This window comes from Halichoerus grypus, chromosome 4 (assembly GCF_964656455.1).
Source record: "Halichoerus grypus chromosome 4, mHalGry1.hap1.1, whole genome shotgun sequence".
In the NCBI taxonomy this organism is placed as follows: domain Eukaryota; kingdom Metazoa; phylum Chordata; class Mammalia; order Carnivora; family Phocidae; genus Halichoerus; species Halichoerus grypus.
In genome coordinates, this window is record NC_135715.1 from 145,828,615 (window position 1) to 145,856,286 (window position 27,672).

At 34.6% G+C, this 27,672-nt stretch overlaps 1 protein-coding gene across 2 annotated transcripts in view; it reads left to right on the top strand.

The window, feature by feature from the left end:
• Positions 1 to 27,672, top strand: part of ZNF804A (zinc finger protein 804A) — a 281,003-nt gene that overhangs the window by 84,203 nt on the left and 169,128 nt on the right. The window lies entirely within an intron of this gene.

Genomic DNA, 27,672 nt, shown 5'->3' on the forward strand with positions numbered 1-27,672 from the left:
TTAAAGATTTACCAATATCATTCTAATAATAGAATGTTTCATGGCATTTATTCGGCACCTACCCGGTGCTGTGATTCCATATCCTATCATGAACATAAACATCCAAAGTAAGTATGCTTTCACACATATGAAAAAATATACATAGCTATCACCTTATAAAGAATGGTGTTTAATTATTGATGTGTCACAAAACTGTATACCTTTCTGGCATCCATATAAATATTAATAAATGAAAATATGATTTCTAAAGGAAAAGAAATCTTTAGATGTGCTATTACAAGTCTTAGAAAAAATATGATCCTATAAAATTAAAGAAAGAAGCATAATAATAATTCACTGTGGAGTCAGAGCACATATATTATTTCTGCTTATCTGCCAAACATGTTTACTAAAATGCAGGTTTCCTATTTCTTCATATTATTATATTCCTTTTATTGCTAGATGAAAACCCAAGATTAAAAGAATTTATTAGAATAAGGCATTCTTGACTATCTTTTTTAAAGAGTCATAGAATTTATGAATTGGTGGGACTTTAAAAACCATATATTTCATACACTCCATTTTCTAAATAAATGAATGTCCATAATGCCTTGTTAAAGTTAAGCTAATGTTAATAAAGTGACTGTTAGATTTCACATTTTTTTGCCTCTTAGTCTGGGGTTATTTCTACTTATATTATATTTTATAACCCCAAACTCATAATTTGTTCATTAATTTGTATTCACATGCTGTTTTCTCTGAAGCCTAATTTCATAATAAATATTCACATGGGCAGGATATCTTACAGTGGACTCCTATTACCTATAATCCCAGGAGGAAAATTCAACTTTAGTTGCCTGATATTGACTTCCAATGTATTTATACTTTAGCTCTGAACATATATTTAATTTTAAATTTACTTAAAAACAATACTTCCCATCTATGCCTATACATGGCTTTTTCTCTCTTTTTTCTTTCTTTTTTCAATGTGTGTGTAGCTAGTGTTTCTCTATTCATAAACTATTTTTCTATACCCTTTTTCTTCCTGGACTCCTTCTTACTTTGCTACCTATGATATCAGCTTGGAGTCCATGGGTATCAATATAAAAAATAAGAAAACAAAATAAGAAAAAGAAAATCTCACTAGTGCTCGACTGCTATAAGGACCAAATCAATGATGCAGCTAATTTACTGTTATGTACTAGAATTACCAAAGTACCATTCTGCTGTAAACTGCAAATGATGAGAGAATTTCTGTGTAAAATGGCGACTAGCACCAACACTTCTTTCAAAATCTGGTTCTCTTGTCCATGGGTAACTTCTTTTAGCAGCTTGGTGTTCACCATTCCAGAACTAATTTTTTGTATAATACATGTATACTCTATATTCATTACTATTACTACCTAACATGCACATATATTTACATAAATTGATCAGAATATATATATATGCATATGCAGTTCTGAAATATATGTTTAATAACCTAACAGTATATAGTTGGCATTATCGAAGATTGGCTTTCCTAGAAGCAGAGCCTGAGACAAGAATTCAAGTGCATCTAATTTACTGAAGAAATGCTCTCAGGAATAAGGTTAGCAAATTTAGCAAATAAAAGTATGGTATGCCTAGTGAAATTTGAATTTCAGATAAACAGTGAATATTTATTTGAAATATTTGGGACATATTTATACTAAAATAATATATATGTATACTTTTTTGTAATTCATATTTATCTCAGAGTCCTTTATCTGATGACTATACTTAAGGGAAAGAGAGTGAAGAAAGAGGGCGAGCGAAGGAACTAAGCAAAAGTGTCAGTCGGACTCTTTTAGCCTGATTCTGTGGGGAGCTGTAGTTCTATGGAAAGTATGAATTACACTATGAAGTTGGTCCCACATTGAGCTGACTTTTGTACCCGCATGACTTAGTCATTAGCTGCAGGCTGTGAGGAGTGGGGGTTGGATACTGGGGGAAATAACCTCCTGGAAGGGAAACACCCATTCTGACAAGGTCAAGTCTCCACGGAAGGTAGTAACTTTTAGCCATTAGTGAGCAACAATCGCATTAAATACAGACATGTTTATACATTCATGCATACAAACCTACAAGCATACCTCATCTTCCTTGCAATGGAAATACCTTGGAAATGGAAAACAACTATTGCTATTTTGATATTTTTGGATTGTTTATTATTATTCAACATTAAAAAAAATAGTGATTCCATGGGGCACCTGGATGGCTCAGTCAGTTAAGCATCCAACTCTTGATTTTGGCTCAGGTCATGATCTCAGGGTTGTGAGATCGAGCCCTGTATGGGGCTCTGCATTGGGTGTGGAGCCTGCATAAGATTCTCTCTCTCCCTCTCCCTCTGTCCCTCCCCACACCTGTCTCTCCCTCTCTAAAAAAAAAAAATGTGATTCCAATAATTTAATATAAACATCATCAGTATAAAATATTACTAACTTTTATAATTAAAAATAAATATTATGATGGTCTCTTCATCTGTGAAGGGGAGAACTATATTTTAAATGAATTCTATTAAAATGAATCCTTATTTTAAAAATCTAGTTATTATCATTACAAGATATAGAATTAAATAGGACATAATGTTGATTTAAGAGGTCATTAACAAGTCAAGAGAAGCTGTGATATTTGTGAAGGGGATAAAGAAGCTCAAGAAAGACAGTTTCTATAACATGCAAAGATGAGGAAGAAGAGAAGAAGTTGAATCACTTACTATATGTCCCATCTTTGTTTCTGGTCATGGAAGATGTATGAAACAATTTCAAAATCCAAATGAATTCCCAAGTTTGATATTTCAGTTGATTAACAACTACCACTTATATTAGAAATGATAGAAAATCAGAATATATGGCTAATTCCATAATTTTATTTAATCTGCTAATGTATGAATCTAAGTGCAGAGTTAGAATCACAGAATAATATATTTAATCATCCACAAGAGATGCTCTCATGGAAAAAGCACCAATCAAGATATAGTAATTCAAAGAACTAATCTTATAAAAACTGAATGTTTAGTTGTTTTTCTAAAATTAAATAATGTGAGAAGTTACCACCAGAAAAATGACACAAGTGCACATAGAAAGTCGGCAACATGCATTTCATTCTTTTTTTTTTTTAAGATTTTATTTATTTATTTGAAAGAAAGTGACAGAGAACGAGCAGGGGAGGGGCAGAGGGAGAGGCGACTCCTCTATGAGCAGGGAGCCTGATGCGGGACTCAATCCCAGGACCCTGGGATCATGACCCGAGCCAAAGGCAGATGCTTAACCGACTAAGCCACCCAGGCACCCTATGCATTGCATTCTGTAATATTTCAAAAGTTAGGTTTCCATTTGATTGAGCCTTATAATTTAAGAACTGCAAGAGAGTTTAGAAATCATTTATCTATTTCAGTGGCTTTTAAACTACCCACAGTAGAGCACAAAGATTTCACAAAGGAGACATCAGAATATGATATTGATATTCATTGGGTGCCTCTAGGTCCTCTGCATATCTACTTTATATCCCACATATATTGAAATTTTGTGTGAGATTTTATTTGGAAAAAGAAGAGTTTTAGCTGCTTTAAAAAAAGAGTGAAAATTCAGATTTAATTTGGGCCTATTTTATGTCAGGTGTGAGAAATTAACAGTCATTCCAGTCAAGTTCACACACTGGTTAATTCAAACCAAGACTAAGTCTTCTAAAAGTGCTAAATTCTGGGGCGCCTGGGTGACTCAGTTAAGCATCCGACTCTTGATCTCAGCTCAGGTCTTAATCTCAGGATCATGAGTTCAAGCCCTGTGTTGGGCTCCATGCTGGGTGTGGAGCCTATTTAAAAAAGAAAAAAAAAAAAGTGTTAAGTTCTTTCAACTGCATACCTCTGCTGTTTGTGTGGATTTGAAGACCTAAGTCTTCTAAAAGTGCTAAGATAACATTCTTCGCACTACACCATAATAATATATACAGAATATACAATCTAGTTTGTGGTATGAAGAATGTGAACAGTTTAACCATTATAAAAGGTTAATATCCTTAAAGTTTGTAAGTTAAGTTTAATCTTAATACCCAAAGTTTATTTCTGTAGGTAGGGAAATTATAACCTTGGTAACTTCTCTTTTAAAGCTAAAAAAAAATGTTTCAATCACATTACTGAAAAAGAAATATACCACCACCATCATAATCACTCAGCAGCCTAAAAATAAAAGGTTCTCGTTGGCTGAGACAACCTGTTCTGCCTAAATCTTTGTACCTTCATCTCTTTTGAGAGGGAAAGATTAAATGATATTAAATAAATGATCCTTTTCAGTCTATATCATTTAGGATGCTTTATACTGCAAATGATAGGAAATGTTCATTTAAATTGGCCTCATGAGTCAAGAAATTTATTACTCCACATAATAGAAAATGCAGATATATGGTAGACTCTGAGGTTTGAGGACTCAGCAGCTCAAGTATGTCATGTGTAACCCAAGTTTCATTCTCTCTCTCAGTTTGGTATTCTCAGGGCTGGAGATATTCTTGGCAGGAAAATAGATATCTGAAGAAGATCTGCTTGCCATATCTAGACCCAATAATGTCCACAGGTAGAGGGAAAAATACATTTTCTTATGATTTTCTCATAGAAGATAATGTTTTTGTAGAAGCAACCCAGCTGACTTGCTGTCATGACTGATAGATTAGGGTTGGCTCATGTGAATATTCTTGTACCACTCATTGGCAAAGAAAATGAACTGAGCCAACCATGCCCACCCTTCGGACTAGATATAAGTTCACATTACCACGAAACACATAATTATGTGCATGGTGCATGGAGGTGGACACCTGAATAAAATTGGGAATCTGTGACTACAGAGAGGGCAGGACTGGATGATCATTAGGGAAATATCCATGTCCACTACACAATGCTCACAACATATGGCTGTATTTATAATCCGTAATTATCAATGGTAATGAGATCAGACAAAGTAAAACTAATCTGAATTTGAATAGAGTCCTCAAATATCATTCTAGGAATTCTTACCCAAGCCTTCTCTAACCATTTAAACCTTTGTTAGAATCAGTTTAAAAATAACAGAACAGATTTGCATTGATAATACTAATCTGAATGCTTTCAATGAGTTAAATATTTAGGCATCATGATGCTTAATGATGCATTGATTACAGAGAAAATGAAATGCTGAATCTTAGTAACCAAATGACCTCAGGAAATTGGCACTGAAAATGACCAGAGCTATCGCCAAACTGCAAACCTCACTGTTTGTTTGGACTTGAAGCCTTGAGCCAGCTCTTAGAGCAGCACGACTTAAATAGTTCCATTAAGGAACCCAGTGTAACACTAAGTGGCATGTCAGGATGTCCAAAAATGTAGTCCTGAGAATCAGTCTAATGTTGCCATGATCATCGCACAAAATAATGCCACTGAGCAGATCAGATGAGGGCTGCTAAGATATAAAATAGAAAGTTACAAACAATGATAAACAACATTTATTGAATGCTTATTTTGTGGTGCCAGCTCTAAGTGAACTAAAAATCTACAACCAATATAGAAGTCGGTTGCTTCTATTAATGTTGTCATCCTCATTTTATAGACAAGAAAATGAGTCAGGGAAAGGGTAAGAAAGCCACGTGGTTAGTAAGTAGCAGAGTTTGTAATCCCATTCCAAAAACATGGCACCAGAGCCCACACACTCTTTTTTTTCTTTTTTTTTTTTTAAGATTTTATTTATTCATAAGAGACAGAGAGAGAGGCAGAGGGAGAAGCAGGCTCCCCACTGAGCAGGGAGCCCGATGCAGGACTCGTTCCCAACACCCTGGGATCATGACCTGAGCCAAAGGCAGACACTTTAACCATCTGAGCCACCCGGGTGCCTGAGCCCACACACTCTTTTTTTTTTTTTTTTTTTTAAGATTTTATTTATTTATTTGAGAGAGAGAGCATGAGAGGGGGGAGGGTCAGAGGGAGAAGCAGACTCCCTGCCGAGCAGGGAGCCTGATACGGGACTCGATCCCTGAACTCCAGGATCATGACCTGAGCCGAAGGCAGTCGCTTAACCAACTGAGCCACCCAGGCGCCCTGAGAGCCCACACACTCTTAAACACTATGCTATCGTGCCTCTGATGGAGATGCGAGAAAGAAGAAACACGTAATTTTAATACAAGAACTGGCTTCACATCCACAAAGAGAAAGGGACTAACACACCTACTTAAGAAAGAATCTGGGAAGTTGGATTATTTTTTATTCTAGAAGATAAAAAATGAATTTATATAAAATATTTTAGTATATTATTTAAATAGTGACTTTTTTTCTGTTTGCAGTATAAGTATGTGCTTATTTATACTGCTCAGTGAAATCTTTTGAAACCGTGTTGCTTCAGTTCATTTCCAGACTACATAGTTCATAGAGAATATGGAAATAAACTTGGTGTAATTCTATAAGAATAACATCAGTATTCCAAAATCAAATTTATAAACTTAATTTAAATCTGGGTCATTTTTTTCCTAAAAATAATGTCCAGCATTTTTATTAGATGTATAGTTGGCCTAATGAATGCGTAAGTGTTCTTGTTAAATGCATAAGTGACTGAATAATTAATAAATTTCACTTAGATTGGTAGAATATACTTGTCAGTCCTGCAGTTTTCCATTATATCTATTGAAAAATATTTTCTTTATAGAAACTAGTATTCAGGACACTTGAGGTTCATATAAATCCATAACCATTCCAAGGCTCTGGACAGCCTGCAATCAAAATGGAACACTGAGAATCATATGAAGTATATTTGAAAGTGAAATAAATGATTGACAGTAGATAATAAAGAACATATATATCTGATTTATGCTTAAATCAAGAAGGGAAAACTTAAGAAATGACATCAGGGCAGCCACAAATTTCACCCTGTAAATCCATTGAGAAGCAGCCTTCAATAACAAAGACCAGCTGAAGACAGCAGTTTCTGAAAACAAAATCAACAGAAAGTTTAAACTGGTAGAAACTGCCATTGGAAAATCCGTGTGAGAGGACAGTTGACATGTGGTGTTGTCTAAACCAAGTCAGAACTGCATTAACAGCAAACCTGTAAAAATTCTAAACAGTGGGTGAATGTGTGTATACAATTTGGAAAGTACCGTTGGTCGCATGTTAACCTAGAAGAGATAAAGAAGGGGATGATGTGCAGTGTTTGCCTTTTTATGATGGTATATAAATTAATGTAAATCAGTGATCAAATCCTCCCCAAATCAATAGTGTCACAGTAAATAGAATACCAAGAGCACAAAAATGGTTATCACAGTAGAATAGAGCCAAAGACATTTCAGCGTTTCTAGGGTAAATTTTTAGGGAATAACTAGAAAGATACATTATAAGACAATATAGAAAAGCAAGAGTCCTTTGCATCCTGCTAAACTATATGTTTTATTTCTCTCAATCATTAATTTTTCCAAAATAATTTGTAAGTATTCCTTTTTTTTCCCTTCAGATTGTATTTTAGTTATTTTATACTGTTGCCTGAAGTCATTGGTAAGAGGGTAAATTAATGTCAAGCTTCGATTCGAATTAGGCTAGCTGTTTTGCCTGCCAGTCCTTACAGTCTTACTATGCCTTAGAAACATTTCATCAAAAGGGGAAAAAAAAGGAGGGGGAGTTTAGTCCCACTGGATTTCTAGATAATCAAGTGGGCATTAACAAATTGATTTTTTCAGAAATCAGGTTCTTTTTTTTCTCCCACTTACTATCATAAAAATCTGAAGGCAAATGAAATATAATAAATTCATAGGACAGTCTCCCTGGGAAAATGCTATTAGTGCAGAATTGCTGACCACGAACAAATTACTGCAATTAGAGTTACCGGAGTGGCATTGTAAGGCCAATCTACCTCACTGAAGATATGTAATTCCAGAATTTGTGTTCCTTACATTAATATTAAGACTCACTGAATGAATAAAGGGAGATATTTAATGATTATTCATTTGATAGGGTGACTTGGTGTCAAAAGGTGTTCCTCAGAGTTTAGATTCTTGTAAATCTGGTGTAATTATATGTCCTTTGGGAAATTCAACTACATCTCTATCTTAAAATAAGAGCTACAAGGAAAATCACTCTTTTTAAGCTAGTTGTAGAATAAAAACTGCTCTTAAAGAATCTTGAGTTTTTCACTGCTAACATATCTGCCTAAATCCATACATACTAATATATTTTAATTATAGTCAAGAACTGCATGGACCCTTAATCTGTGATAATCTTCAGTAGTCTTTCTCAAGTTTTGATTTGATGAGATAATTGAAAAATTGAAACTGTTTAAAAACTGTCACATACCATGGAGATACGAATTTACAGGAAAGAAACTGAAAGGATCAAGAACAAATCAGAAGAATTACAGAAATCAGAATACTACTAGGCTCCAATGATGATAACAGGAGAGTGAGAGCTCTCTAAAATTCATATAATGCCCTCTCTCTATTTATCTCTCTCTTTCATCTATCATCTTTCTATCTACCTACCTAATCATCTATCTACAGATATGTATAGTATATAACTCATTTTAGCTAAACCCTCAACAATGAAACTTAGACTGAACTGAATGTAATAATGTAGAATTACAAATATCTTAGAGAAAATGTTACAATTTAAAAAAAATAGATTATCATTATAAAAATAACTTCTCTTTTAGTACTTGATAGTTTCTCACATCATCATCTTTTGAATTATCTTTTCAAATCTGAATTATTAGCTTAGATAAAGATCTAGAATCAATTTTCATCAAACTTTTCAGGAAGAATTGTACAATAGATGACAGAATTAGAGTCAAAGAGTATCTCCAAAGACAAAAAATAAGTTCCAAATAATATGGTGAATTTTAACAAGAATAAATATAGGCTCTAGTATTTTGCTTCAATAAATCAGTTTTATGACTTTGGCTACTGTAGATTCAATTTAAAGAGCAGAATGTGTCTGGTAGAATGGCTTTTTCCAATTAAGAAACATACCCCAAATTTATAAAAATTTGTATAAACATGGCGCACTTCTGCCGTTAATCAGCTTCTAGTGTATTGGAAGATACAGAGAGAAAAGGACAACACAGTAGAGTGTGGCCATGTCTGTGAAATGATCAGGGTTATCTGCAGAGAAGGCATACCTCACCCTGATTGGCAGGAAGAAGAAATGCCTCCCAGGAGTGATAACACTCAACCTGTTTTAACAGTGCATCTTGGCTATAATAAGCTATATGGAAGAGACAAATGCGAATTAATATTGGAAAAGTAGAGAGGCTGTTGATCATCAGAGTCCCAGTATGGAATGCAAAAGTGTTGGCCTTTATCCTTTGAGTGATGACAAAGTTTTTGTGATATTTAAGCTGTACAAGTGTACTAAATAAGCATCATGATGAAACTTAGAAGTACATGCTTATTTCAAAATCACTGAATTTTCAGTACAAACTACTTTGTTTTATTTCAAAGATGTGAAAAGTATGAACTGTGATTCCTCACATTAAGGACCTTAAGGAGAGTTGTAGGGGTAACATCTTCTCAAATTTTAATACATTTAAGATAAGTTGATAGCTGATAAGTGAATCCAGAATAATTATTGGGATATAAAGAAGATTGAGAACACTACCAGACTGAGTTTCAGGAAGGCTTCATAAAAGACACAGAAGTGAGTCCTCAAAGGATCGGTACGATGACCAAAGGAGAAACAGAGACATTGGGAAGGTAGTTCAAAATACAGTGTGTTGAAAAGATGCTCAAAAGTTTAAGTTCATGTGGAAGAGTACTGGAAAAATAAATCAGAAGGGTAAGTTCATGTGGAAGAGTACTGGAAAAATAAATCAGAGAAAGTTTGGATAGTGAAATCCCTTTAATGAAAGAGTTAAAGGGTTTGGACTTTCATTAATAAAGTTTTTTGAAGAGAGAATGAAAAGTCCAAATTAAATGGCTTAGCCTGGGTTCCTAAGAAAACATAGCCTGAGGCATAAATTTATCTGCTCTTATTTTCTTAGAGAGTGCATCTCAAAAGAACAGAAGTGAGGGGCAAGGGAGGAGAAAGAGCCAGAATTAAGCCAGTCACTTCTAAGTGGGATTAATACTCAATCCTTGAGAGGCACCCCGAGAAGCCATATAACATGCGTCAGGACTCTCCTCGTGGAGAGAAAGGAAAAAGTAAGAATAATGTAACCACCTCTTCTCAAATTACATTGGTTAAACATTCACCTTGTGAGCTGTTAATATCCCTGCTCTTCCAGATTGTGAATTGGACAAGAAATTGAGGCAAAGTCAGATGTCACCTGTTTGAGTTTGCTCAGAGAGCCCAAACTAGAAGCAAGTGGTGCATACATGATGGTAGGAAATATATAGAAGATTTCTGATTTGATGATGTTTTATAAAAATTGACATGACAACATAATCAAGAAAAATATATTAAAGATGGAAAGATTAACTAGAAAAAAAATTTAGCTTATGTGGACACAGTAAAGACCTTTATTAGCATAGTAGTATTTGGAGTGGGAAGAAAAAAATTACTAGGAAAATGTGTAGGAAAAAATAACACCAGGGCCTAGCAGGTGACCGGATATAGGATGATAGAAGACAACAAATAAGATACCATATTTTTAAAGCCTGGTTTGAATGGTGATACCATTCTCATAGGAAATGTTTTTTGTTGTTGTTGTTGATTTTGTTTTCTCAGCATATGTTAATGTTAAATACACTTTAGAAATACAGAATTCAAAATGCGCTGTTTTCATCAGTAACCATATTCTAACCATGCATATAGAAAGTTCAACTAAACAGATAATGTAGACTTATATTCTCATTTCTACATTTAGTAAATATATTTTCTGCTTCGGTCTCAGAGTGCAACTACAGCAACCTTAGTCATTTGTGTAGTAACCTAGGGAGTCAGGGAATGACTTTTCTCCAAAAGAGTAATGACATCTATTATTTCTGTTTTCCAGAAGTGTAGGATTATGCTGCATGATCAAAAGTTCATTTCAGAGAGTTTCTATGATATTTTTTAAGACAAAATAACTTCCCACCCTCCACACAAACAATATCTATGAATTTTGACATATGAATATTTCACATTCAACCCAGAAAATTGGTTCAGAGCTTTGAAACAGAAAAGAATGGCTGTCATTGCATAATATTAACTGAGCAACAAACTGATAACTGATATAACCTCTCTCCCTGACTACCTGACCACTTTGTTCATGAGCCTATTGGGCAAAGACAGGGGTGGCTGGGGAAAGAGACAGACTGGCATCCACAGAACAGGTCATCCTAGTCACTTGATAATTAAAATCCTCCTCTGCTGAAATGATTCTTTGATGGGCATTCATGTGGAACACAAATGTCATCACATTTTTTGCCCATTCACAGAGAGCTATTCACATTCCTCTTCCCCAGATTTCCTTGTCACCAATTTTCCAGTCCCATCCCTTCCAAGTCCCTGACCATCCTGCCAAACCATTGGCCACAATTCATAAATCGGGTATGTAACCGCATGTCTGGCCATTTCGCTAGCCAAGCAAAATGAACAAGCAGGTGTGCTGCTCAAAGTTCTTCCCATTGGGAAGATTTCCCTTCATCGTGTTCTTCAGGGATGCTCTAGAAAGGGGCTGCTGTTCTATAAGCTGTCTACTTTCAGGACCTTGCATATCATGACAAACCATCTGCAAATCAGGCCCAAGTCTCTTCTTCCTCTGTCAACCAATTGAAGAGAAGTTCCTGGAAGGCCATAGGTTCACACTGAGAGAGAGAAGAGCATAGCAGGAGTATAGACCATGGGCATTTGGGCAGCTTTTTCAGGTAACTTAATTGTGCCTACAGGGCCTGCTTGTGCCTGCTTTCTTGTATAGCGCTTTCACTTAATGATGTAGTGCTGTTGTGCATGCCCAACCTAGGGCTTGGTGGGTCACACAGCTGGGCATCTGGCTTTGATGACATGTGGGTACACCAAGAATGACATTCAAACTTCTTTATTTTAAGTCATTCCAAGACCTGCTTACTACTCCAATCCCCTCTTCCACTTCACACTCTTGAAACTCTAGCCTTACTACCGTTGAGACTTCACAGGGCTGGTCCCCTCTTGTCAATCAGTTTTCAGCTCACGTGAACACCATCTTCCCAGACAGAACTTTCCTGAACACCAAATCCAATCTCCTTGTACACCCTGTCTGTTACTTCAACAATTTTGTTTTCTTTTTTTTTTTTTTTTCTTTTTTTTAAATTTATTTGAGAGAGAGAGAGAGAGAGCACAAGAGGGGGTAGGGTCAGAGGGAGAAGCAGACTCCCTGCTGAGCAAGGAGCCCGATGTGGGACTCGATCCCTGGACTCCAGGATCACGACCTGAGCTGAAGGCAGTCCTTTAACCAACTGAGCTACCCAGGCGCCCAACAATTTTGTTTTCTTGAGAAATGTATCACCACATGGAATGACCTTGTTAGTGTCTGCTGTGATACGGAAAGAGTTGATGAGGAGGCTTTGTGCTGCCATTTGGAGTATTGCCCGATTTCTCTTGGTGTGAAGGCTGGCCTCAGAACTGTCCAAGTCTGTTTTGACTCTCTGAAAGTAGTCTTTTACCTGAAGAAGCAAGTTCTCTTAGGATCTTCTTTTACCTTCACAAATGAATCCAAGTACTATAGATAATGAAGATATATTGGTGTAATGGTTAATTTTATGTGTAAACTTAACTGGGCCAAGGGATGCCCGAATATCTGGTTAAACATTATTCCTGGGTGTGTCTGTGTGGGTGTCTCTGGAAAGCATTAGCATTTGAATTGGTCTGCTGAGTAAAGCAGATGGCTCTCCACAATGTGGGTGGGCACCATCCAATCCCTTGAGGGCCTGAATAGAACAAAAAGACAGAGGAATGTTGAACTCTCTCTCTCTCTCTCTCTCTCTCTGCCTGATTGCTTGAGCTAGACATTAGTCTTCTACCTTCAGCACTCCTGGTTCTCAGTCCTTAAGGCTGGAATCTACACCTTTGGCTCTATGGTATTCAATCCTTCAAACTACACAACTGATTTTCCTGGGGTTCAAGCTTGCAGATGGCAGATCATGGGACTTCTCAGCCTTCATAATCATGTGAGCCAATGCCTTATAATAAATCTCTTTATTTATGAGAAAAAATACATATATATACATATATATATCTCCTCTATGATTTTGTTGATTGTCTTTTTCTGCAAAACCCAACTAACACAATTGGAAATGTATTTAAACTGCATTTATATATTTTAATCGTATTGAATATTAAATCATTTGAAAATATATACATATGTCTGTCTTCTCTGGACATGTTTTTTGTGTTTCTACTGTTACTCTGAGGGCAGTCCTGTAAATGAGTGGAGATTTAATAAGGCGAACATCGGTTGAATATAAGAAGTACTTTTGTGTATTTGATATAATCAAAAATGGTACATATTGTATATGAATGTAGAGTTCAGTATACTAAATGATTTTAAGAAGACAACTGATGCTCTTCTTTTGGAGGCCAAAAATAATATTAAAAAGAATTATTTTAATAAATGAGACATAGTAATAGATGATCTCTAAAGGTGATTTCCAGATAAGTAGAAGTTTACTTGTTGTTGAAATGAACTTTTTTTAATTCTCTGCTCTAAATATAAGCTTTATAGTATATAGCTTTCCTTTCTTTAATTTTTCCCTTTTTTTGTAGTATTATATATTTTAATGCCAGCCGTTTTCACCATAAAAGCCTACACAACAATAACATTATATATATATGTGCATAATTTATAGGAATTATTTTTTATTTCTTTTATATATACAATTTATATAAATATACAATGTTTATATTTCTTTGTGGGCTTCACACTAGAAGTTCAAATAGCATTTATTAGAAGAAATGAGATATCTGCGTCTAATTTATATTTGTCATCCCATCTTCTTTTTCTTGACACAGCGGAAGAATCCCCATGTTTTTACCTTCTTGGGCTCTGAGGTGGTGTGATTCTGTGCCAACAGTTGGGATACTGCTTCTTGATTTCTCAGCCTTTTGACTATGACAAAGATTGCTATTTTCTTTACAAGCCAGCTCTGTGTGTTATTCTGGGAGCCATTCCTGGGCAAGCCTATCCTCCATACTCTCAACTCACTTGATATGCATCTAGTTCCCTATATTATAAGCCCTGTTTACTTAACATAGCTAAATTGGATTTTGTTTTCTGCAATTTAAACTTAGCTGGTAAAAGGATCCAACCCTTGCTTCAATTCCCATAATTATGTAGGAATCTCTCTTGATGAAACCTCTCATTTCAGTATTGAAAAAAATGCTGCCTTTCTTCTATGAGTGAGAGATTGTGTATGACACCCTAATGAAACTTATCTTAGTAGTCATAGTTGTATTTTATATTTTTCCCCTTATAGCATAAGCTCCTCAAAACAGTAACTATGCACCATATACTGTTCCATTCGTACAGTGTCTACTTCTCATATTTGGATAATATTTTGAGAGGAAAGAAAATTATAAGTCTGATTTCATTTCAGGAATATTACTGATAATCCAAGACAACAAAAATGTTAATGATACATTCATTTCTTAGATATTTCATTATAAAAGGTACATATCTAATACTCAACTATTAAATACTGCCTTTTATACTATTATTGTTCTTTTCCCACGTATAGATAAAAAATGCATATTCAGTGCAAGGCAATGGAAAATTGTCCTTAATGCCAAAAAGGAAATGATGTGCCTTTTGAGATGGAAATGAAATTTTTATTTGGGTTATTTCATATTCAAGTTAATACACATGAGGAATTAAATAAGGTCATTTTGAGACATTGTAGTGATGTGCAGATGCTCACTAAAGAACAGGCTAAGCAGTAAGATTTTGTTTAGAAAATACTTGTATAGAGATTTTATTGGTTATACCTTAACAGTTATAATAAATCATTCCACTGTATTTTAATTTTTTTTTTTTTTACCTCTAAACACCTCTGATTAGCTAGAATTACTTTTATACCATATATAAAGTGGTGTATCGTAAAATCGTGTTGGAACTGTGTGACCATTTCTGAATGCTTGCCTTGTCTGACTAAAAACAGAAAAGCCATCCAGAAAGATTCAGATGTCTTCTTCTTACATTACTTACTGTTCATCTCATCTGACAATCTCAAATCAGCAAAAACAAAATCACATTCACTTGCATACACTGTTCCCTTGCTGCCAGCACTTAAATTTTTCCATTTTATTTTCATATTTACAAATTATTAGTATGCATTGTTTATACATCTAGAAACTGCATTTCTGAGTCTTATAATTGTTACCATATTTTGTTTCATTTTGTATGTTAAAACATGTTTAGATTTGATCAGATAGATAAAAGCTAGCACTGTTTATTTTCAGAGATGACTTTTGCAATTTGTGAACTATTCCAAAGAGCTAATAAGAGAGTGCATTTAGTAAGAAGCCCACTGTCCCACCCCAAATCAATAACAATGCCATTCCTAGAAAAGCAAATTTCCTCACGTCTTCATGTCACATATTTAATCAAACACAAACAAATCACAAGTTCTTCATGGCATCTATTAGACTCATCAGAAAAGGCCAGCATAACCATTAAAACTTTGCTTTTGGAGGACATTGAATAGTTCATATTTTGATCTATCTGAATTTGAATCTTTTTTTTAATGTGGATTTTTCCATGGCATTCTTGCAAAAGGAGAGCTTACTCTAAAATACAGTGATAAAAATGTTACAGTTCTGTATAGTCTCAATATTTTCACCTTTAAATAGATCTTAATAATTATTGCTTTCAAATTTTTTATATTATAGATGATGACAATGTAGCATAAAATATCTGTAACTGAAAAAATGTGAATGTGAAGAGTGGATTTGGGGCTGCGGTGTTGAAGATGAGCTCTGAAAGAAATGATAAGGCCTATTTCACCTGTATAGTAAGAAAACCCAGGTAAATATGCCTTTATCAGGAGGATAAGCCATAGCTGGATATACTTCATAGAGAATAGAGATAAAGGAGAGTTAGCATTGCTTGCTTCCCTCTGTGCTATCTTGGTACTACGATCAAGGACATACTGAAGGATGAGTATTGGAAGAGATCAGGTCACTAAATGCTTCCTTTTTCTCTGGCTATCAGACTGATAGCCAGACCAAGAAACTGTTAAATAAGTGATGCCCCAAGGGAGTAGGCTAAAGAAAACTTTGGAAATTTTTTAGCAAAATTGCCAAAGTTTTCAGAGTAAAAGGTTGTTTTTTGGTCCCTGAGAGTCAAAATAGTTTGAGGCCTCAAATCCCAATGCTTCTGTAAGACTGAGTGTTCTGTATGATGATTGGAAACTAGAGGACATATTGCTATTGGACAATGGGGACTAGGTGACACAGACACCAGCTGGTAAGTAGCCAAGCTATTTAAAGTGTAGTGAAAGTGTTCACCTCTATGCAAATATGTCCAAATTTGGACCTGAGCTTTGTCATTCTTTATACTTACTATAAAGACGAATAAATGATGTAAGTGCAATTCTTTTTAAAAAAAAGAAGGTAATTGGTATATAATTGTCTGAAATATTTCACTAAGTTTATCAATATTTTAGTTGTTTTGGGGTACCTGGGTGGCTCAGTCGTTAAGCATCTGCCTTCGGCTCAGGTCATGATCTTGGCGTCCTGGGATCGAGCCTCGCATCTGGCTCCCTGCTCACTTCTCCCTCTCCAGCTCCCCCGTACTTGTGTTCCCTCTCTCGCTATCTCTTTCTGTCAAATAAATAAATAAAAATCTTAAAAAATATATATATATATTAGTTGTTTTGATAAATACTTAACTGTATAAGAAAAATTGGGTATAGATTGGATTAGACTGATAAACAATCAGAAGATTTTTACATTGGTAGTTCTTCACTGAATCTGCTTTGCCTTGTGCAGATATTGACCTATGATAGATTGAAAGAATACATGTTTCTTTTTTTTCTTCTTCTTTTTAGAGAGAGAGAGAGAGAGAGAGAGAGCACGCACAAACATGAGCAGGGGTTGGGGTGGGGGGGGAAGAAAGGGGCAGAGGGAGAGGGAGAGAATCTTAAGCAGACTGCTCACTGAGCATGGAGCCAGATGCGGGGATCCATCTCATGACCCTGAGATCCTGACCTGAGACGAAATCACGAGTCAGTTGCTTAACTGTCTGAGCCACCTAGGAGCACCAAGAATACATTTTTCAAGGAGATGCTCAGATGTTGTTTTATGCCAACAGTGCTAATACATATGAGAGTGATATTTCTGTGAACAAGCTGATCAAAATTCCATGACCCCTATAAGCTTTGTAGCTTATAAGTATAGATTATGTTTAATTTAAATCACTTTACTTTGTTATAAATATAGGAAAGTATTTTTAACTTTTAATTTTAGTAAACAGGGACAGAATTACTTAGAAAGCCAAAGAAAAATATTATGGCTGGGAATCACTAAACATTTAACCAAGGAATATAGCCATAACTTCATATACCTTCCACTGTTCATGATTATTAATATTTGGGGGTACTTCTTTCATACATTTCTGCCAGGCAGCACTTTTACATTGTCGTGATAATTTTTTCAAATATTATTTTATAAGTCTGTTTTGTCCAGATGATATTTTAATGTAAGCATTTTAATCATGTTAACATATTCTTTTAATAATGCTGAATTATAATCAATAATTCAAATAATATCTGAATAATCAATGTAATAGTAATAGTTACATAATATCTCATGATTTATGGGTCAGAAAAATCATAAAAACTTACAGTCAACATAAGTAAAGGCTCATAACATAAAAACAAAAATTGGCATAAAGATCTCAGTTGTGAGGTAAAAATATGTAGTTTTAAAGCATATTAGTTGTTGGATACATGGTGTGAAGATTGGATTCACTCTCCTTCAGTTGTCTATATTCTGTTACCAGACTTGATAAAATTCACCCCATAGAAGTGGATTTAAGAAAAGTTGTGATTGGGGTGTGTATTTGTGTGTGTGTGTGTGTGTGTGCGCACGAATGGGCACATGCCTGCACACACATGCACACAGAGATGTTGAGGTGTAACCAGTATAAATGGTGACAGGAAAATAATTGTTAAGCGGCTGTTAAATGGCAGGTGTGGTCCTATGTGTTTTATATATGTTAATAAATATTTTACTCCCCCAACTGTCCTCTTCTGACCACAGTATGGGACACTCTGGAAAAGCCTGTGTGTAAACCCTGTCCTAACTGCTAAAATCATAACACGTAAACTCAAAACACTGCGGGTATCTCATCCTGGCAGGGTGTCGGACATAAAGACAAACCAATTAGACATCACGAAATAATTAGTATAACAGTTTACTGTAATTTGTTGAAAAATGGCAAAAGAATCCTATTCATATAATACTACAAAGCTTTTCAAAATGAATTTTTGTGTGTCTCTCTCAAGATCTTTCTTGTCCTTCAGCTGCCCTGAAATCTTATTTCCAAATTCTTAAAGTTCCTCCAATTACTTTTCCTCCTGCCCTGCTTATTTTATTTTATGTTTTGTGTGATAAGAGCACTTAAACTAAGATATGCCCTCTGAGCAAATTTTTAAGTGTATGGTATAGTACTATTGAAGCAGGAGAGTGAGGTTCTTGTCTCACGGAGTGGAAGAATGAATCTCGCAGACAAAGGAGAGTGAGTAAAGCAATAGAGTTTTATTAAGCAAGGATACAGAGAAAGCTCTCAACAGTGAGAGGGGTTCCGACCGGGTTGCCAGTGTGGGCCTCCACCAACAGTCTTTTATTTAGAACTGACCAGGGAGCTTGTGGCCTTAACATTCTTGTGACATCTTGGTATGAGTAAGGACTGATGATAACATCTTTAATGGCTTACTTCTTCTTTGGGGTCTGGTTATTCTTTGTTGGTCACAATGTGACTGCCATAAAAAGACCTCACCTCTGATGCCCAGGACAGGGTGGTCTAGTTTGTTCCTTTATCTCTGGTCTTGTTATGCCTCAGCATTTCTGGGATTTCTGTGAGCCTGGACATGTAGTCCCCTACCTGTCTCTCCCTCCCTAGCCCCACCTGTCCCTTACTCACTGTTAACTATACGCACTATGATGTATAGTAGATCTCTCTTATTCTGAATGTTCTGACCTTTCTCCATATTTTCTTCCTTTTAGATCTACCTGTTGTTGATGTTTTCACTAGTAACCCCATCCTGCCTTTTCAAAATAAGATAGTCAAGATCCTTTCAGGGCATCTCAGTGTTTCACCTCATGCATTTTCCAAATTCTTCACAGCAAATGTCCAGGACCCAATCTGGCAAAGATAGAATTTTTCCTAGAGAATCTATGGGAGAGAAGGGAGAAGTAGTGAATTCATACAAGTAAGATTCTCTTTTTGCTGCCCTATATCCCAGGAACTGATGAAAAGAAGCTATCACATTCCATATAAGGAGTCAAAAAACCCCACAAAACCCATATTTCTTAGCGTACTCATAATTACATGTATTTTTTAGTAACTTGAGAAACCGGTTGGATAGTGACAACAAAAGTGATTATTTTCCTAGTAGTAAAAAGTGGCTGCTTAGGTCTATGGCACTTAACTTTATGTTTCTGAGAAAAGTCAACTGACCAAAAATCAATTTGAGATAAAAAATGCAGTATGAAAGTAAATCCAGTCTTACCACTGCTGTCCCATTCATCCTATGCTTAAGTAATCTGTTTGTGTGTCTATCTCTGCAGTAAATAATTTGAACAATGCATTGTAATTAATACTTAGGACAATGTAAATGGACCATCAGAGAAGTTTAAATTTTCTTCTGTATATATGCTTTGTTTAAAAGAACTGGAAAACAGGGGCGCCTGGGTGGCTCAGTCGGTTAAGCTGCTGCCTTCAGCTCGGGTCGTGATCCTGGGGTCCTGGGATCGAGGCCCACGTCCGGCTCCCTGCTCAGCGGAGAGCCTGCTTCTCCCTCTCCCTCTGCCTGCCGCTCTGCCTACTTGTGCTCTCTCTCTATCTGTCAAATAAATAAATAAAATCTTTAAAAATAAATAAATAAATAAAAGAACTGGAAAACAAATGGTGCTCACAGAAATTTTCCATCTGAAAAGTTGATGTTTTAGGAATTTTGCATTAAAATTGCTTATTTAGAAAGTGCCAATGTATGATAAAAGCTGTTGTGAGTGTTCCTGAAAACTGGTTCGATTCAGAAATTTCACATCTATAACTAAACACTGTGTATTTAGTTTACCCATTGTATCTATAATTATTTCAGAATTGCTCAGAATTACTTTCAGAGGAGTTAAAGAAGATGCTTTACTCAATACTGACATATGAAATGGTTAAATATATATATTCTGAAAGTCAAATAAAGTCACTGAAATACTTCAACGATGGAAATAATCATTTTTGGTTTGTGTATGTATAACTTCAGTGTTACAAATAGTTCAATACAAATAATTAAGGTGAAATTCTCTTTTATCTTTCTTAAATGTGATCATCAATTTAACATTGAAATGATATTCTACAAAAGTAATTATCTCCCAAAAAAGTTTCATCAGAGTGCAAAACTTTGGCATGGAAAGAGATTATAAAATAGTTTTGAAACGGCTTCATGTTAATAGTATTTACCCTACAGGAAAGTTTAGGCTTCATTTACAGTGTGCAACCATTCAAAACAGCATAACTTTGCTAGGCTATTAAAGTAATCATCCAATATAAGAACATATTACTGTAAAGACACCATCTGGCATAATATAGAATCTAGAGGGCAGGATTGGTTTTACTGTGGATTTTTAGAGAAAGTATAAAATAACATGGATAATCTGTTAAATAGCCCTGTACAATATTAAAAATTATCACCAGCCCAGAAGATAAAGTAGGTATATAAAAGCACATTAAAGAATATTTTTTCTTTTTTATAGGAATTCATCCTAAACCCATGTTTGAAGAAATCATACATTTAAGTGGGAAAATGTCTACATGATAGGAATTTTTAAAAACTACAGTTTTGACACATATCACATGCTTAGCAACATGACCACATATTTCACTGTGGTTGGCCTATGAGTGTATTCTCCAAATGAAAGTGAAGAGGAGCAGAATATACGTCTCCAGAATATGCCTCTTTGACATAAAGATTAACTTGAGCTGGTTATTTTTTAAGAAAAAGGAGACAAAGGAGAAGCTCAGAAAGTAGAGTTACCTTTTCGGGAGAGACATTTACTTTATAAAGGAAGTCTCCATTTGTAAGGGTGTCTCCCTTTCTGTACCAGGAAGAGGAGGATGACTAAATTTCTAGAAACTCAACAGAGAAAAACAGACAAATCTACATAATAACCATATTCTTATTTACTGTGCTTTTCCTGAAAGCCTCCCATAACCGGCTCCACTCTCCACCCCCAAATGGCCTCTGCTGTCTTCAGCTGGAAATAGTATTTAAGGTGATGGCTTGGACCGTTTCGATGAGTTACACAGTTTTCCTGTGTATTTCCCATATATACAGAAAGTATACATATTATTAAACTTCTGTTTTTCTTCTGTTAATCTGTCTTTTATTACAGGAGGGTCTCAGGCAAGAAACTAGAAGGGTGAAGGAAAAAAAATTTTTTTTCCTCCTCTACGGAAGGAATAGTCATTTTGTAGTTCAATATTATCATAAAATGATTTACAAAAATGTTTAGAGATAAAACCTGTCCATAGAGAAGAAATTAAATCAGGTACACTTGGACTAAAAGCTCATTTTATTTTACATAGATCATAAAAGTTACTTTAGACTTAATATAACTAAAATATTGAGACTAATTATTTTGCATGGATATCAGTCTCATTATTTTATAGACATACCTTTTGACATTATGCTTTAGTATTTTGATTTGAAATTATGAAAACCCTGGTATAGTTTAATGAGGATTATTTCTTTAAGTAAGCTGTTTCTTTCAAATACATCTTTTTTATTGCTGTCAGCACACATATTACTCTGTTAAAATGCACATTTTAATCACTATGAAAACAACAACTGCTTTCCATATGGTTAAGTGGCAATATTATACAATGCATATCAAACTGCAATGACTGGCATTAATACATGTAATGATTCCAAGAATATTTTGGTCACTAGGTTGGCTTGTGATTGTCTAGACATTTGAGGACTTCTGTATTCAAGAAATTATTTGTTTTGCTTTTGTTCAAATACTTGTAAGTGATAGAAGGGATAGATGGATGGATGGATAGACAGATGATAGGTGGATGGATGGATAGATTGACTTTCAAAGTCTCTTTTATGCTGCACAAACTTTAATTGGCACACTCTCTTGAAAATGAGCATCAATCACTGTGTAGTATTAGAAATTGACAAAATCCGTAAATAACGTTGAACTTATGAGGTTCAGCATACTCTTGGCAAGTTTTTTTTTTTTTATATCCCTCCTAAATTTCTGTTTGTTCTTCTCATTTTAGTTTTATTTTTCCTCCTCAGAATCTCTCAACACTTATATATAAATTAAATTTTTGCTAAGCTATGTACCAGGAAAAGGCTGTTGTAATCTTGCCTCAGGCTGCTTGCAGTAAAAGAAACACATTAATAAAATGAGGCATATAAATTCTTAAAAGATGGAACAAGAAATGACTTAGAATTACATTTATTACCTTATGTAAGTAAATGAAGTATATAGAATGTATGCATGTAATGCTCTATGTGCATTTATTTGAGTTTTAAGTGGAGAAGAAATTGCAGTTGCTGCAGTTTAAAAGAATATTTATGAGTTTGAAATCATGGTATTTCCCCTGGAAAGCAGAAGGAGGGCATTATGGATGTGATGGGATTACATAATAATGGAAATCAGGCAAATAATCAGAGTCTCTCAATACAGTACTACATAGAAGCAAGGGAAAACTTAAGAGGCTGTGTGTTAAGTAAAATTGCCTGGGAAACAACTCAAGTCAGAAAAGATACTAATACTGATCTTGGTCAATTGAGCAAGGAACAGTCACTGTGTTTTTTGCCAAACTCTTGCTAAATACATACCTGGTACAGATTCTACAAATATGAATATGAAGTAATTCCACTCCTATGGGAGCTCACCATCTACTCATAGAGAAGGATATGCAAATAAATGAATTACAATACAATCTGGGCAATATTGGAAATGTGTACCCAGTACAGGGACAGCACAGATAAAGAAGGGGTGGACGGATGGACAAGAGTTTGTCAAGCAGATAGGAAAGTAATTTAGCAAGAATAACAATATTTGAAAAGGTTTAGTTAGAGAAATATACGGTGTGATGGGTTTGGGGCTCTAGGCTAAAGCCTAAATTGTGAGATAAGAGTAATGTAATGTGAAAGAGTCACATTTCTTTTTAGGCAGAGAATTTTTTAAAAATGTGTTGAATACATGCTATAAAGTTATTCTTAGAGGCATTTACAATTTTTTTAAAGAATTAAAACTTTCATCACCAAACAGGAATAACACAGAGAGGTTAGCTGCTAGGACTTTGGAATCAGTAAACTTTGCATTTCAGTCCTACTTTTGCATATTAGAAATAGAATGAACTTTGGAAATTTCTTAGTTTTTCTAAATTCACTTTCAACTTCTATAAAATGAGAATAATAGTACCTACCAGTAAAGTCTCTAATAAGTATACATAAAATGTGCCATTGGATATATAAGAATTGATAAATGTTTAAGCATAACTATTATGTTATTATTGTTGTGAAGAAGATATTGAAAAAAAATTCTATGTCCATAAGAATCAATATTATCTTCTCTCTTCTGTTATGTAATTTAAATATACTGTGTTTATCATTATGTATTGTAGGATTTTTATTACACTGGGGAGTAAAATGAATATAAATCTAATATGATTCTGACATCGATTTAAGTATATCCTTACCTCCAGTCATAATCTTCCACTGCCCAACATTTTTAAATTAGAATTTGGAAACTTTTTATTTTTAAATATTTATAGATTCACAAGAAATTGCAAAACTGGTAAGGAAAGCTCCTGTGTACCCTTCCAGCCTTTTCCCTCATTGGTTACATCTTAACCATAGTACAGTATTAAAACCAGAATGCAACAAATACATCAAGTATAGTTCTATGTTGTTTTACCACATGGGTGAATATGTATAACCACCACTGCAATCAATATATGGTATTTTTCTCTCACCCAAAGATATCCCTCATGCCACTCATTTATAGTCACACCAACCTCCTCTCCACCCACCTAATCACTGACAACCAATTATGTGTTTTCATCTCTATAATTTATTTCAAGAATGCTATATAAATGAATTTTTTTTTTATTCGGCATAATGTCTCTGAGATTTACTGAAGTCATTGGTGTTTTTCAGTAGCTGACAGCTTTCTTTTGCTGAGTAGTATTCCACAGGATGGATGTACTGCCATTTGCTTAACCATTCATTTATCGTAGGACATTTTGATTATTTCCGGTTTGGGGGCTATCACAAATGAAACTGCTCAAAACAATCATTTATGTGTTTTTGTGTAGAGATCAGTTTTCATTTCTTTTGAATAAATGCCCAGAAGTGCATTTTGCTAGGTTGTAAGAAATGTATATTTTTAGAGCTTAAGAATGTGCCAACTATTTCCCAGTTTGTACCATTTTACATTTCCACCAGCAAATATATGATTGTTTTTGCCATATCCTCACTGACATTTAATATTGTCACCATTGTTTTATTTTAGCTGTTCTAATAGATGCTTACTGATACCTTATCGTGGTCTTAATATATTTTATAACAAAATGAAATATTCTTTTTCATAAAAACATGCTTCTAAATAGGCAAGAAACTCTTTGTCTTTTTTAAATATTTAATTGACATTTGAAAAAAAGATAATTTTGCTATAAATTATTAGAGAACTGAAGAAATAGGAATTAAAAGATCTATTTCAGGCTACTTGAGACTGAAACCAGACTTTTGGACTAAAGTTTAAAAACATTCCACATTCCATGAGGAAATATATAATTTTATCAATAAATTTCAAGAATAGCAATGACAAAAAAGAACTTATCTCATCTATGTGTAGAATCTAAAAAAGTAAAATATATAGAAGTAGGGAGTAAAAGGGTGGTTGCCAGGACAGGGAGGTGGGGGAAATGGGTAGATGCTGGTTAAAGTATAGAGTTGTAGTTATTTAGGACGAATAAGTTTAGAGATCTAATGCATAGCATGATGGTTATAGTTAATAATGTTGTTGTGGATACTGGAAATTTGCTAAAAGAATAGATTTCAGGTGCTCTCACCAACACACACAAAAGGTGACTATGTGAAGAGATGAATATGTTAATTAGCTTGAGTGTAATAATCATTTTACTCTGTATATGTATATCAAATCAGCATGTTATATGCCTCAAATATCCAATTGTCATTAAAATATAATAATAAAAATAATTTCTGTTATCCATCTTCCTGCTGCACAATTCCCAGGACTCATGCTCATTATCTCAATATAACTCTGAAAAAACATACTTTTGAAAAAATACAGAGCTGTATCCTTTGGGTATGACTGTTTTAGGTCTTAGGAAAGTATACCCCTAGTAACAGGGGTGAATTCTGAGGATTCCAACTCCATATTCCCTAAGTTTAAAAAAAAAAAGTCTATGTGCAAAACATGTTAAAATAAGAATTGGTTTTAGTATAAAGTGTGCTAATATAACATAGAAATAGAGTAAAACTCAGAATATAAGTCTCTAGCATTACTAATATCGAGAAATTACATGGAACTGGAAAGTAGTTTCCTTGGTAATTTAACCAAAGTAAATCCTCTAACTGAAATACCGTGTACACACACACACACACACACACACACACATGCACGTGAGCGCACACACACCCCATAACATTTCCTTTGCATTTTCATAAAAGGAACTTTTTTTTTTTTCAGAACATATGTTAGCATTTCATTTAGGGTCTTATTAAAAGTGCCCTGGCATTTCTGCTTGTCTGAATAGAATTTCACTACCTCGCACATCTTGAGCATTATAAAATACTGCATTAACCTTTCTAACAGAGCTTGATATGACACAGAAGATATATTTTTCCAGGAGAATGTATTATTCATTAAGTAAATAGTAGAAGCAATATGAAAGAATTGTCTGAGTACTAAAATTTAATCAAAGCAATTAAAGTCAAAGGTGTTAATATATTGCTAGACATAGTAGAGTCATTAAATATTGTTGGACTTTTCCTTCAGAAATGAAATAGACTCCTACTTCAAGTACTCATCTGAACTTTTATTATGTCTCATCATTTTTGTACTAACTCATGATACTGAATTTATTCCAAGTATTTGTGCATGAGATACTGTGAATTTTATATTATTTTTCTGTTGTGTCTATAGTTGATAAATCATTTCTAACTCACTATTTATTTCTGTACTGCTTTAGAGATCTATTATAATAATATACCAGAGAAATGTTTTAATAAATAGAAATTATTTTATATAACCATGACACTAATAATTTCCAGGAAAAAATTATCCCACACAATGCTTTATGATTTAGAGTGAATACTTGAATGCCAAATACTATGTATATAATCACACTAAGGACTTTTACTTATAGTCAAATAGGACAGGAATTACCAGTATGAGCATCTACACTGTGTCATCCTCACACTAGATACTTTATATTCAGAATCTCATTTGTTATTGTTATTATTGGCATTTGCAAATGAAACTCAGAGTAACTTGCCCAAGTTCACCTAACTAGTAAAAGGCAAACATAATATGTGAACTGAGAATATATTAAAACAATCTTGGGTAGTCACTGACTGTGAACAACAAACAAATGCTCTAACAAGAAATAACCAGGCTATGACGGTCAGACTACCCACACCTGAACGTATGCTGGTTAAATAACGTTTTTGAGTAGAATCCTCAAATAAAACACTAGTTTTTAAAGAGAGAGAAAATTAGGACAATATGTAAATGTGCTGCTTTTATGGAAAGGAAACACATGATACATGAAACCACCAGAAATATAAATAACTTAATCAACAAACTTTTCTGAATACCTAATAGAAACAGGCATCTATGATTCAAATATTAATAAAATGTTATGTGGGGACACACGAAATTTAAAGTTGATCTCCCATTTTAAGCTATGCCATAGTTGGATGCCTTTAATTCCCATGAATGGGAAAACTTGAATTACTAAGTGATAGAGGTCCGTCAATGCATATTATTGCTTCTATGACCTATAAAACTAGTTCCCAGTAATAGGAAATACCTATTCTGCTTCCAGCTTTGTGATTTCAGAGTGGGGAATAAAGTGGAGGGTCTGCTGGTTCCCTGGCTAAGGGCGGCTGTGGCATGGCTCCGTGGCTGCTCAGATTTCTGGGTTAGGCTTCATAGTCAGGAGGTTCTGCATTATGTTGTACACCTTACCCTTATATTATGTTGCATGTTATTATATCTCAATAAAGCTGGGAGAAGAAAGGTGGAAAGATTTTGCACCTGGACATTCCTTCCAGTCTGACAAACTGCTTTCCAGAGATAGGTGGTGTTCTGATCCTTCAATGCAGAAGTCTGAGCCGTGTAGAGAACTATCATAACTCTTATTTCATCTGTGACACTCAGAGAAACTTTCTATTCTGCAACAGAAACATGAAAAACAAATATAATTTCCAAAAAAAAATCGAGGAAGAGATTAGGTGGCTGATGCTTCCTTTGTACTTCTCAATTCTTGGAAAGAGGCATAGAGAGATGAG